The sequence below is a fragment of the Catharus ustulatus genome, chromosome 17 (genome assembly GCF_009819885.2).
Source record: "Catharus ustulatus isolate bCatUst1 chromosome 17, bCatUst1.pri.v2, whole genome shotgun sequence".
NCBI classification, from domain to species: Eukaryota; Metazoa; Chordata; class Aves; order Passeriformes; family Turdidae; genus Catharus; species Catharus ustulatus.
The window spans coordinates 2,049,212-2,063,179 of NC_046237.1; the positions used below are offsets into that span (position 1 = coordinate 2,049,212).

The window sequence follows — 13,968 nt, forward strand, 5'->3', positions numbered from 1 at the left end:
CAGGGAGGTTGGATCCCCATGCCAGGGAGGTTGGATCCCATCCCTGGAGTGTCCCAGGAATTCCTGGAGTGGCACTGAGTGCTCTGGGCTGGGGACAGGGTGGGGATGGGGCACAGCTTGGGCTGGATGATGCTGGAGGTCTTTTCCAACCTCAATGATTCCATGATTCCGTGATCTCACTTATGTGTTCTACAGCAGAACAAGTGCTAGGAATTTTGATCTTTTTTGTCTTTTTAAATGGATTTCTGCCTTCCCCCTCCCAGGCCTGGGCACTGCAGCATCCTGAGCAGAACAGTGCAATTATTGCCAAAGCTGCAAACCCCACTGCAGGAGGGGTGTGCTGTGCCCCTGCATCTTGGAATATCTGAAAGCACCACGAGGCTTCTGAGCAAGCTCTGAGTGCTCAGCCCTGCCCAGCCCTCTGCAGCTCTGAAAGCTCCATCTGGCAAACGAGCCTTTGTTTGTGCTTTTGAAAGGCACGGGGAAAACATTCCCCTGCTTTTTTTCCTGTCTGTTTGTTTGTTTGCACAGCTCAGGAGATTAAGGACGACTTATTTAAAGTTAATGGTTCTGTTCCCATGAGGGGAAAACACCTCTCTGGGAGCCACAGGTCCCCTCAGCTATTTCTGTCTCTGGTGGGACATTTCTGCCTTCAAAGGAAGCAACCACTGTAAATACCTTCAGATGACTGAGCCTCCCAACCTGCTGCTTGCTGACTCTCAGATTCCATTTGAAAAGGGAAATTCTCTGTCGTGAGCAGAGAGGAGGAGCAGGGTTTGTTGTGGCTCCATTGTAGGGGTTCACACGAGGCCATGGTAAACCAAGATGTTTAGTGATTCTGGGAAGAGCAGCGTGGAAATCTTCCTGCTTTGAAGAGCTGCACAAAGCAGGACTTGCTGGGAGGCACAGGAATAGCTCCTGCACAATTCCCTGCTGCTGGCTCCGTTCTTCAGCCAAACCTTCCTCAACTCTCTCTTCTTCATCTTTTGTGAGATGCAAAAATCATCCCTCAACTTAAAAAAGGTGTTTGATGGCTAAACATATGAACTCATGAAAAAAACCTGCTGGTTTTTTTATGGTGTGTTCATCAGAAACAATTATATATTAATTTTTCTTCTGGATCTACACATAAGCAGGAGGAGTGAAAAGAAAATGGAGATGTCTGCTCTGCTCTGTGCTCAGGTTGAGGATGCTCATGGCTCTGTCTCGTTAAGGCTGGGAGGTGTTAATGGGAGATGTTAATATGGAAATCTGGTCCTAGCAAGGCTGAGAAACAGGCTGCAATTCCTGGTGGTGGCTGTGGAATTCCAGCCTGGTTCCATGCCTGCTCTGTGCCATCCCTGGCAGGAAAAATGAGGAGGCTGAGGAGGTCACACACCCTCTCCAGAGGTGTGGGAAGGACCAAATTATGTTTATAATTGCTTCCTAAGCTTTCTCTTGGACTTGTAGAAAAGTGGGGCTTGTCCTCTTCTTCCAGGGAGCAAGGACAGGAGAGGGAACAGCCTCAAGGCTCAGGGTGGGCACAGCAGGAATTTCCCCATGGAAAGGATGCTCAGGGATTGGAGCTGCCCAGGGGGGTTGGATCCCATCCCTGGAGGTTGGATCCCACCCCTGGAGGTTGGATCCCATCCCTGGAGGTTGGATCCCACCCCTGGAGGTTGGATCCCATCCCTGGAGGTTGGATCCCCATCCCTGGAGGTTGGATCCCACCCCTGGAGGTTGGATCCCCATCCCAGAGAGGTTGGATCCCCATCCCAGAGAGGTTGGATCCCATCCCTGGAGGTTGGATCCCATCCCTGGAGGTTGGATCCCGTCCCAGAGAGGTTGGATCCCATCCCTGGAGGTTGGATCCCATCCCTGGAGGTTGGATCCCCATCCCTGGAGGTTGGATCCCACCCCTGGAGGTTGGATCCCCATCCCTGGAGGTTGGATCCCCATCCCTGGAGGTTGGATTCCATCCCTGGAGGTTGGATTCCATCCCTGGAGGTTGGATTCCATCCCTGGAGTGTCCCAGGAATTCCTGGAGTGGCACTGAGTGCTCTGGGCTGGGGACAGGGTGGGGACTGGGCACAGGTCAGACTCCATGGGCTGGGATTCAGGATGGAAATCATTTCCCATCCTAAATGATTGTGTGATTCCTCTCTACTGAAGCATCCAAAACCTTTTTCCACACCTGAAAACGCAGGACTGGCCATTTCTGTGGTTGTTCATATAGGCTCAAAATAACCTTTAGAATCAAACATGCAAAATCCCATAAAATGGAGTGTGAAAACAATCCCTGGGAAGATCCCCAGGGAGGAGGGAGATGTGGAAGGCACTGCTGGAGCTGCTGCTGGGCCAGCTGGGCTGTGCCAGGCCCTGGCAGGGCTGTGGGGAGGCTGTGCAGATGTTGGGCTGGGCAGAGCTCACACGAGCCTGGCTGATCCAGGACCTGCACTGCCTGATCATTGGTACTCTTACAGCAAATAAAACATTTTAATATGAGCAGTCACTGAATGTTTACTGTATCATATTGCTGGGAGCTGAATGTGTGCCAAATGCTATAACAGAAGGGAGCATATGAACTCCAGAATGATGACACTAATAAGGAAATTACAAAAGGCCCAACAAATGGCATTTGTGTTAAATCAATAATGCTCTGTTTGTTATTTTTTATTCTAATCTTTCTTCTAAAAAAAAAAAAAATTATCTTTCCAAACAGTTGGCAATTCCCATTCTTGTTCTTCTTCCTGAACATAATTAAAAACATGTTGTGGCGTCTACTTAAGACATCAACTTTCCCAAGCCTGTCTTGTCCACTGCGTTTTAAACAAAGACACTTGTTTTGGCATTGTGCCCTTAATTAATCATTTGAGACTTTATTGCTGTACAAAAAATGTCTTTGTTTAATGATTCATCACAAGCCCAGTTTCTGCAGAACTTAATCAACTACAGAACCAACTTTCTAATCAGCTTAAAGTAAAAGAAAAAAAAAAAAAGGCCAAGATTGTTTTTGGAGCATTGTTTTGATAAAGAAGCATTTGTTGTTTGTTCAAGGCACACCAATCCTCATGGTTTGAAACTGCAGAGATCAGGCTGGTCACTTGAGCTGGGATTTCAGGAGAAACCTGTTCTTGGTTGAAAAGGAGCATCCTTGCAGTTCTGGGCAGCACCACTGTGCAGAGCCTGGACCAGGCAGCTCCTCGAGGAGAGCACTCCAGGCTTTGAGATGAATTTGCAGTGTAAAGTTTGATAGGAAAGCTTAATGAGCATGGCTGGATTTCTGAAATGCAGAGGTGATTTTTCCACTAGTTTTGCATTTTTTTCTACCTCTTTTTTCCCCTCTTGTTTTTTGTTGGGTTTTTTTTTTTGTTTGTTTGGTTTTTGGTGATTTTTTTTTGTTTGTTTATGGTTTTGGTTTTTTTGGGGATTTTTGGGTTTTGGGGGTTTTTTTGGTTTGTTGGTTTTTTTGGGTTTGTTTTTTTTTTTGTTGTTTGTTTGTTTTGATTCTGGTGTTGTTGCTTGTTTTTTTTTTCCTTTCATCACATCACATTCTTCCATTCAACTTTCACTTTAATTCTCATATGGCCCCAACCAAACTTTTGTTCTAGCTGCAGATTTGTACAACAAATGAGTTTCTTATGGGACAATATAGGAGACACTTAATTTGTCTGTGATTGTTTTGCTCTTCCTTTTGATTTACAACAAAAATACCACAGCTCAGGAGCTCGAGTCCCTAAATGCCACAGAAGAACAGTTGTGCTTTGCTGGCCAGAAGCAGGGCCTGGCCCTTGCAGTACTGTGTTTTTTTCTTTATTTCTTTCTTTTTATTTTTTTTTTTAATCAAATTTTCCAGTATATTGGTATAAATACACAATCCCCAATTCTCTAAGCAACTGCACACAGCTTGCACTGTGTCAAAACATGCCTATATTGAGTAAATATATTATTACTCTATGTTAATGTGTGTTATGTAACGGTCATCTATATTAATGTATTCTCCCTGTAAGATAATAGCGTTCATTTGCTGGAGTTTGTAGCTTGTGCTGCTCTCCACACTTGGGTTTTTACTGCAGAATTTCCTCTTTCAGGTCAGGCAAGTCTTTGATTTGGCAGGCAATGCCAGCCAGCCCTGCAGTGAGCTGTGCCACCCACACTGCCCTGCCCAGAGCAGGTTCTGGTGTCTGTGCTCACTGCCACGTCTGTGCCCAGAAGGTTTTAAGGCATAAATAACCTGTGCAGGGTCCTGGCACAGCCTGCCCAAGGAGGACAGCTGAACAGCAAGACCCCTCTCTTTGTGAGCATCTCTTGGGTCCAAGGGTCCCAAAGCCCAGCTCTGCTCACAGAGGGCAGAGCTGATTGTGAGAGATCACCCCAAAACTGAGCACTGCTCCTCTGCCTCTGCTGGTTTGGATGGGGAACATCCAGATCACACAGCATCCATGGTGTAGGAGCATCCAAATTACACAGCATCCATGGTGAGTGAATATCCAGATCACACAGCATCCATGGTGTAGGAGCATCCAGATCACACAGCATCTGTGATGTGTGAACATCCAAATCATACAGCATCCATGGTGTGTGAACATCCAAATCATACAGCATCCATGACTATGAACATCCAAATCACACAGCGTCCATGGTGTGTGAGCATCCAAATCATACAGCATCCATGGAGTACAAACATCCAAATCACACAGCATCCATGGCTATGAACATCCAATCATACAGCATCCATGATGAGAGAACATCCAGATCATACAGCATCCATGGTGTGTGAGCATCCAAATCACACAGCATCCATGGAGTACAAACATCCAAATCATACAGCATCCATGGTGAGTGAATATCCAAATCACATAGCATCCATGGCTATGAACATCCAAATCATAAAACATTCATGTGGTATGAACATCCAAATCACACCACATCCATGGTGTGTATGAACATCCAAATCATACAGCATCCATGGTTATGAACATCCAAATCACACAGCATCCATGGTTATGAATATCCAAATCACACAGCATTCATTGCTATGAACATCCAAATCATAAAACATTCATGTGGTATGAACATCCAAATCACACCGCATCCATGGTGAGTGAACATCCAAATCCTACAGCATCCATGGTGTGTGAACATCCAGATCATACAACATTCATGGAGTACAAACATCCAAATCACACAGCATCCAAATCCTGTAACATCCATGGTGTGTATGAACCTCCAAATCCTACACCATCCTGACCTGCAGGGTGAGCCCCAGCAGAGCTCAGCTGTGCAGCAGCAGCAGGGGCTGAGCCTGATGGAAACAAGAGATCCTCACAGTACCAAAAGCTTGTTCACCTTCACAACCTTCCCTTGGGGTTTTGGCTGGGCACAGTGGGCAGCCAGAACTTTATTAACACCACCCTGGGCTGGCTCCTTGCAGCAGTGGCTCCTGTGATGGCAGCAGGTGCTGATTGTTCCCCTCCAGGGCAGCCTCTTGGAATCACTGGACACATCCTCATGCCAGATCCACCTGGGTTGCTTTTCTTTGCTACTTGGCAGCTGCAAAAACAAAACTGAGCTGTAAAAAATAAGAGTCTCTTGTCTATTTGGCAAGGCCTCTTTGGATTTGGGGTGTGTGCATGTCTAGGCTTGGTGAGCAGTGTTTGGACACGTTTATCCCACTGATATTCTCAGATATTCACAATGCTGCTGAAGGGAAGGTGTGTGGCTGTGTCTGACAGGTTCCTCACCATCAGGCTGTGCTCCCCACCCCAAAACAAGCTGTGCTGCTCTTGCTTTGTGTGCAGGGCAGAGCCCAGGAGCCCCTGGCTGGGAGAGTTGTGCTCTGGTCTCTCGGTGGTGCCCAGCTTTCCATCACACATCTCAAACAGTTCTGTGTGCAAAAGTCTCTTTTGGTAATTGTGGGGAGAGGAACTCTGCTACAAAGAGATGGATTCTGGTTTATTTTTTTTCTCCCCATTAGGATGATTTAGGATTGTACAGTAAGCATCACTGCATGGCTGCTGGATAATGCCTGTTATTAATTTGGCACACACTATTGCTCTATTTTTGTAATATTTCATACATTTTGTAGAGCTTTATATTGAGAGAGCAACCACACAAATAACAGACCTTCAGGTCTGCTCCTGCCACTTCATTTCTTCCTGAGCAGCAGAGCAGTAGCTCAGGGAACTCCTGGATCACAGGTTTCCTTGTCTTGTCTCCACAATCAGCCCTTCAGCTGGTCCCTACTGCTATGGGGACAGCCAATGATTAAATCCTAACTCTTTGAAGCTAAACAAATGAGGAAAAGTGATCTAAAAAATGAAAAATGAAATTTATAAAAAGGCAGAGAGTTGCCTGGCTTTTCATCTTCCTTAGAAGTTGCCAAGTGGCCTGCACAGGTATCCCTTTTTGTGCCAGAGTTTTTAATTTCAGCCACTTCACCTTGCAGGAAGGGCCCTACTCCTCTGTTTGTCAGGGCATGTTCTGCACTTGATAGAAACAGCTGATAGGATCCACAGCATTTACTTGTGGAAGAAGTGTTAGGGGTTGAGGACTTGCAAGTCCGGGCCTTTCCATGAAAATCCAGCATGTAAAGAGAGAGGAGAGTGGGAATCCTACAGGGAGGAACTTGGGAAATTGAAGTCATTAAGAAATTAAAAATAATAAACTACAGACAGAAGAGTGACCCCATCAGTGGAGCTCACCTGGGAAACAAAGAGCTGAACTTCAGTGTTCTCCTCTTTCTCTGCACAGCACCAGGAGATCTGTGCTGGCTGGAGCCAGGAGTGAATTCAGGAGAAGCCCAGGCTGGGGCAGCACTGTGAGCCCAGCCTGGAGCGCTGGGTGCCAGCTGGGTGTGATGGGGCTGCTGGAGCCCCTGCTGCCCTCCTGCCTGGCTCAGTGCAGCTCTCTGAACACCCCTGTGATGTGCAGCAGGAAAGGTTGTTGCTAAGTGACATGACAACTGCAAAGTGCTTTTCAATTCCTCTTTCTGTTTGCTGCTCCCACCCTGCACAGTTTGCTGCTGGAGCATCCCTGCCTGGCAGAGCAGCCAGAGCTGGGGACAAAGCTCAGCTCTCATCCTCACTCAAGTGCTACCAAAGCTTCTGCTGCTGCCCCAGTGCTTCTGCAGGTTGGAAACTTGGCTTTGGCCAAAGGTTATTCCCATTTTGGCTTCTCCTGTGTAAATCTGGCTGGTTCAGGGTTCAGTGGACAAAGCTGTGATGAGCTGCTCTTGCTGCTCTGCCCTGCCATGGGCTGGGAAGGTTGAGATCTAGGGGAAGATCTCTGTTTCCAAACCCTTCCAAAGACCACACTGCTGAAACCCTCCTCAGGTAATTTCATCTATTGGCTCCGTGTAGGAAAGCAGCTTAATAACAACAAAAAAACCCCAACCAAACTTCAAACAGGCAGATTCTTTGAACTTTACCTCTTAGAACGATCTGAGCATCCTTGGCCAAACCATCTCCTTTTGCTCTGTGCCCCTGCAGTGACTCAGGTTTGATGGGCCCTGTCAGGACCCAGCACAGCAAAGTGAGAGCAGAGCAGAAAATGGAATTTCAGCCCTCGTGCATCTGCCTGTCCTGGGCCTTTCTCTGTTCCACACCTAGGTGAAGACACAATTTCTTGCCATGCAGAATTTGTGAGTGAAAGACTGGAATTACACCTGAGCTGTCTCTTCTTTACCACATTAAAAAGGTCATAAAAGGAGAGTCATTTTAAAAAATCCTGCTGCCTGAAGAAAGCCTTTGCACTGAAATAAATCCCAAGTAAGATATTTCTTTTTTCAGTTTGGGAGGAGGGGAGCTGTAGGAAAAAAATGTGAGCTCAACTATTAGCTTTCCACTTGTAAAACTTCATATATCACTAAATATATTGCCCGTAGAGGACAGAAGTTGTTAAGACGGAGAAGAATTTTGAAGATGGATGAATGACAAAGACAAATGAAGATTTTTATTTTAGCAGAAGTTTCCAAGTGCTATCTCTGGGTTGGGAGGGTACTGTTAATAAAGTACACTTGACATATAACTGCTCAAGTTCCTGAGAAACAGCTTTGCTTTAAAGTTCAGTGGAGGATCAAAAAGAGTGAATTCTCTGTTTTTCTCTATAAAAAAGAAAAAGAAAGCCCTGAAAAAGGATAGGTTTTTTTGGGAAACGGCATCTATGCCTTTTGTCTTTTCTTCTCTTTGTGGTCCAGAGACAGTGCGTTGACTGACTTCTTCAGAAAGGAGATCAGTGAAATTGTCAGTTGATTACTTCTCCTTGATTAGCATTTATAAGAGCCCTGTGATACATTATTTGCATTCCTATTTAGCCGTGATTTTTGTGGGGCAGCAATGATTAAACTTGTCACAGGGCCTGATTGACAGGGTCAGATCTTCACTTTCTACTCTTTTGAAATTAAAAACAAATGTGTCAGCTCCCTTCATGGGCCGCAGCGCTGTGAAGCTTGCTTGCCTTGTCATCGCAGATAGGTCAGGAATGTTTTAATTTTAGGGATGGATTCTGCTTGTCAAGCAGAGTGTGATGGCGTGTAGTTCTGGAGATGAGATGTGAAGGGTGTAAAACAAAGAATGGAAAGAACAAAGACAAAGACACTCACATTATTAGACAGATTTAATTAGTCTGAATGGATATTATGCTAGATGAAGCAGTGAGCTGTGAAATTAACCCTTGATTACGGATTGGCGGATCGTGCTCATAAAGGGAATCAAACCTTGGGGAATGGGAACGAGGGGCAGCCCTGCCCTCCCAGCCTCCATCCCCACGACCCCTCAGTCCAGGAGGGGCTGAGAGCTCTGGAGGAGAAGCTGTTGTTGGTGGCATTTGGGAAGTTGGGGCAGTGCCTCCCTTTCTCCCACCCTCTGAGGCTGGCCTGCCCAAAGAGCTGGAATAGCAGCAGGATCCAGGAGGGAGGTTTGGGATGGTGAGTAATGATTCCCACCGAGCAGCACAGAGCTCAGGTCCCCTCCAGAGACACATCCCCACCTCATTCCTGCCTCCCTTCCCACCAGCTTTGATATTTCTGCTAGAAAACGTATTTTGTGATGCTGAGCTGTGAGTTAAGGTGAAATTACTCACCCCTAGGTGAGGACTCAGGCATCAGAAAGGCTGGTCTGTCCCACCTCTAAAACCAAGCCCCAAATACAAGGCAGGGTGGTGGAGCAGGGCAGTGACAATCCTGAGGGTGCTGGGTTTGAGCATCCAGAGCTCTGCAGAAGAGGCACTCCAGCCTTTTGTGTGCTTCTCATCAGCATTCCCAGGGCTCTGTATCAAGAACTCCTCTAATTAGCACCACTGCAACGGAGGAAAACAAATAGAAAATACAGTGTTACCCTCTTGTTAGTTCCTTGTCATTTCTTCCAAGTTGTTCAGCTAATGGAGTAATCAGCCTTGCTGCTAAAAAAGAGGGGAAAAAAGCCAAAGGGCGTGAGGTGCTCTGATCTGCCAATAGGTGTGAGGCCCTGCTTCCCTCTGGCACGTTTGAAGGCTCAGTTTCAGTGCAGATTTGCATGCCAGAGACTGTGAGATTGAAAAGGAGTGAGACATGAAAACAAGCTGGGTCAAAGAGTGCCTGGAAATGGTGGCTGGGAACTTCCTGAGCAGCAGCCTCACCTCCAGTGCTGAGCCCCTGTGGGACGGGTGCTGTGCTGCACTGTGCTATCTCCCACACCATTTTTGTGTATCTGATATCAAGGATTCTCATTTTTACTTAACATTTAGCAGCATTTAAGTAGTGTCTCTGCGTGGAGTGAAAAAACCCTTTGATTAAAGACCTACAGAAGATTAATGAAAGTCATTATCTTTATATGATAGCAGAGAGTCACTACCCGCAGAATAAAAGGAATTTCTGCCTGCACATCTTTTCTGCCCTGGTTTCCCCATCTCTTTTCATACCCTGAAAGAGAAGAGGCAGCATGGGAAGGTGATGAGGGAACAGGACATGACACAAATCCCATTGAGAAGCCTACTGCTGAATCTCTGTTGGTGTTAGAACAAGTCACTGTGCCATTCTCCAGATGAAAATTATTATTTAAGGACAAAAGCCTCGTACTTATCATGAAACCTGAAGACACAGACTAGTTCTTAGGCAGAAAAGCCTTGTCATTGAACTGGTGTTTATGTGAGCAGTCACACATTAGTGTTGCTGCTTTCAGGGGCTTTTCATCAGAGTCTTTATTATTACAGACCTATTGAGCTGCTCCTCACCTGCTGGGAATCAGCAGAACTCTTCTGAAATTAATGGTGCTACACAGTTTTACATCAGGATCTGCCTCTTAATTTCTGGCTGCTGATAATTATTCAGCTGAACTGTTCCAGCACAGCCAAACCTTCCCAGAGGGATCTGCCCTGCAGGCCCAGCACTGAACCCTTGGTCTGTGTCTCCTCAGCCCCCACTCTGCAACACCAAGTGGGTGACAGATTAATTTAATTAAACAGTTTTAAGGCAGTGATTTGACTCAGGAGTTTTTGCAGTCTCTGCTGGGTTACCTGTAGCAGGGGTGGTGTGGGCTCAGGGATCTGGGCAGGCTGCTCTGTGCTGTTAAAAGAGAAAAAAACACAAGAAATACTGGAAAATAAATGCCAGTGAGAGGGAAGTGTCTATATCTTCTGTGTGTGCATTTACAGAAATGCAGGTGAGGTTTGGGTTCCTTTGTTTGCCACTTGCCACAGCTCGCTGTGGCTCCCACAACCTCTCCATGGCTCCTTCTACCACCCTGCTCACCCTGCAGAGAGACAGACCTCAGCTCCCATAAAAACCATCAGCACACAGAAGGGATCCAGAGGAGAGGTCTGGACAGAGCCCCTCGGTGTTGAGTGAATGCTCCAGACAGCCCCAGAGCGTTGGAGGCGCTCCTTGAGTGAGGACAATGGGCGCTCACAGGAGCACAATGCACTTTGCCTGGATGCTCAGTTTGCCCTTCCCATCCTTCCAGAACCGGAGGAGCAGTGCTGGGAGCACTGGCCCCATTTCCAGGGGCATTTCTGCCCCACTGGTGCACCCTGAGAAAGAGGAGCTCAGCCTAAACCCGGGCATTACCTCTGGTGTAAAACAGCAGCGAGCGCAGCAGCGTGTGAGCTCCAACTCCCATTTCTGCCTCCCAAACACAGCAAATATTCCCTAATTATCCCCACGGGATCCTGGCTCACCTGAGCCCAGGTTTGCAGCCCTGTTTGCCCTCCCTGCCTGGATTCAAAGAGCAGGAGCAGTGGTGTGCCCTCCCTTCATTTCTCCCACGGAATTGTTTCGGCGCTAGCTTGGTGTGTCAGCTTGTAAGTCTATAAAACAGTTTTCTACCAGCTGGAAATCCAACATGCTACATGAATACATAACAGTGCCTAACCAAGAAGGTTTGTAATTCAGTAATTAGCTGTAATTAATGAACACAAAGTGAAGACTCATTTACAGTTTAAATTATCACATTAGCTCCTGTCACCCTCTATGTACACAAAACAGCAGGAATTCAATTATTTTTATTCTTCAAAGCTAATTTAAAATTTAAGGAATGCCATTACATGAAATAATAGGTAGGAAATGTAATAGAAATCGCTGAGAACAGTTGGCCATCCTTAGAATGGGAGGAAAAAAATGCTATCAGTGATGATTTGGAAATGTTATTTCGTCTGCGAGCAGATGAAGGATTGAAATCCACACTCTTTTCAGTGTATTTAAAAAGAAAACGAGTTTGGTGGTTGCTAAGTCTTTGTGCAGGAAGAGCATAATTGTGCATTGTGCATAATTGTAGAAGCAGTTGATACTGATAATGCTGTTGATAGCAACACGATGACAGCCTGGAAATGCTCACACCATTATCTTTAATGGGGCTGAGCTGACTGCAGCAGCACCGAGCCCCTGGAATCCTCACCAATCTTACTTGGGAAACTTCAGCCTAGCAGGCCTTAAGTAATTGTCACTTTGCAATCTGCCTCCAGTTCGTGTGTGTACGTAGGGCTGTGTAAAACACTTTCATTGTGCTTTTAAACCCACCACGATGCTGCTCTCTGCAGCTGCCACTGATTATTTTTTTCCCCTCAAACAGTTCAATAGCAAGAAAATTCCAAACCCATCTGATGCCACATATCTGCATTCCAGCCCTCCTCCTTCTTCTTTATTATTATTTTTTTTTTTTTGTTCTTTATTTCTTCTCCAGTTCCCTTTTCATTTTAAATAGGCCACTGGAAGCTCCAGCATCTAATTTTTCATAGGTGATCGACTGCTGAGCTGTGGGTTTGTGTAGACAGAGGGAAGGCAGCGATAAGCCAAGAGAGAGGATTCTATTAGGGAAATGCAGCAGTAACTAATGAATCCTGCCAGTAATTGGGAAGGTGTAAGGCTCTGTAATATCCTAATGATAGTCATCCGTTGTGTGCATCCCCCGGCAGCGGCAGCGATCCCTCATCGGCGCCCTGATCTCACACACTTAGCCATGCAAATCTTCCTGACAGGACTCTATGTCTTTGTCTCCCTAATTGGACAGTATAGAGTTGTTTATGGATATTGCAGACATTTAGACCTCAGTTGGAGGTTGTTCAAAAATCGTTAGCAAAGTTGCCTTAACAGCATTGTCAAATATTTATTCCCCCTGTTTCAATATCTGTTTTTAACCCAGGCATGGTTGGAGAGAGAATTAACATTTGGAAGATAGAGCGTCTCCTTCCAGCCTCTGGTTGAGATTTTTATTAAGCCATTTTCCTGCAGAAAGAGAGAGCAACAGCAACAAAAAAATCTACCAAAAGTCCTCATTTCTTAAGGACAAAACGTGAGCTTGTAGGGCAAATGTGCTGATTTTTAATATCATTTCCATGGGGAAATGTTAGGAATGCTGACAAAGGCAGTTCCACTTATAAAAATTACAGGAAGCTTATGGGGCAAAAATTCCAGTTTAGTGTAAGCCAAAATAAATGGAGAATATTCCCATTCACCACACCACTTCCAGTGAGTGCATATTCAGGGCCTGGCTCAGACACATAGAAAAAACTTGGTTTTTTTCTTGGTAGAGTGTTGAGGGGTTTAATTCTTGTCTCTAATCATCTCTTGGTAGTAGGTGAAAAGTAACATACAATAAATACATTCAATGCTGTGCTTTACCAGCAGGATTTTTTATTTTTTCTTTTAAATATTTGATACTGGGGGATTTCACATTTTTGTGCAGAACACATTTCTTGAGGAGGGTTTGGGGTTTTCTGAGCACAAGGAACTTGCAGAGGCCACGAACACAAGGAGGAAAAGTGAGTTTAGAGCAACCTGGGGGTATTGGATCAGACCACAAATATTGGAATTTGTGAGGAGATCAGCTGGATCAGGCAGCTGAATTTACAATCCCTGGGTCATGTGTTATTTTACCCAGGTTGTCCCACAAATCAAGGGGATTATTTGCCTTAATGAAAGCAATCAGATCCCTCCTTTTTGTAACTACTACACTAATCCTACAAAGAGTTAACTCCATATGGACTTCCTCTGCCATCTTGTCTCCCAAGGCTGCTTATCCCAAACTGCATATATTTTTATAAATATTAGATAAAAATATATATATAAAACCAGGAAAAAAATATATGCAAGAATTTGCCTAAAATAATCATTTGGCTTTTTTTTTTTTTTTTTTGAGCCAACTCTTTACACAAATAGAGGGTGTGAAAGCTTCTGTTCATGGGAATATTTCTAGGAACAATTTCTGAAAGTATTAATTTGCGCCTGTCTGGCAACTATCTTGAAAGCTGTTTGTAGTTTTGGAAATTATTCAGCCAGGGAGCAGTAGAAATGACACATTATATCGTTGATTAATGTAGTAAAAAGCAAATTACTGAAGGGGGAATAATCAAAGCCATAGTTGCAGCAAATAGTTCCCTTATCTGATTTCTCTCGGGTTAACCTAAAGTTTTAGGTACTTCCCACAATCAGACCCAAAAGATAAAGAAAGAAAGTAAAGGAGAACTATTTGTAAAATGAGGTAAAGACTAGATTTTTTTTTTTTATTTTGGTGACAATTT

The 13,968-nt window shown here is 45.2% G+C and overlaps 1 protein-coding gene across 2 annotated transcripts in view; it reads left to right on the forward strand.

Annotated features, from left to right (window-relative positions):
• TSHZ2 (teashirt zinc finger homeobox 2) overlaps positions 1–13,968 on the forward strand; it is a 250,247-nt gene that overhangs the window by 180,745 nt on the left and 55,534 nt on the right. The window lies entirely within an intron of this gene.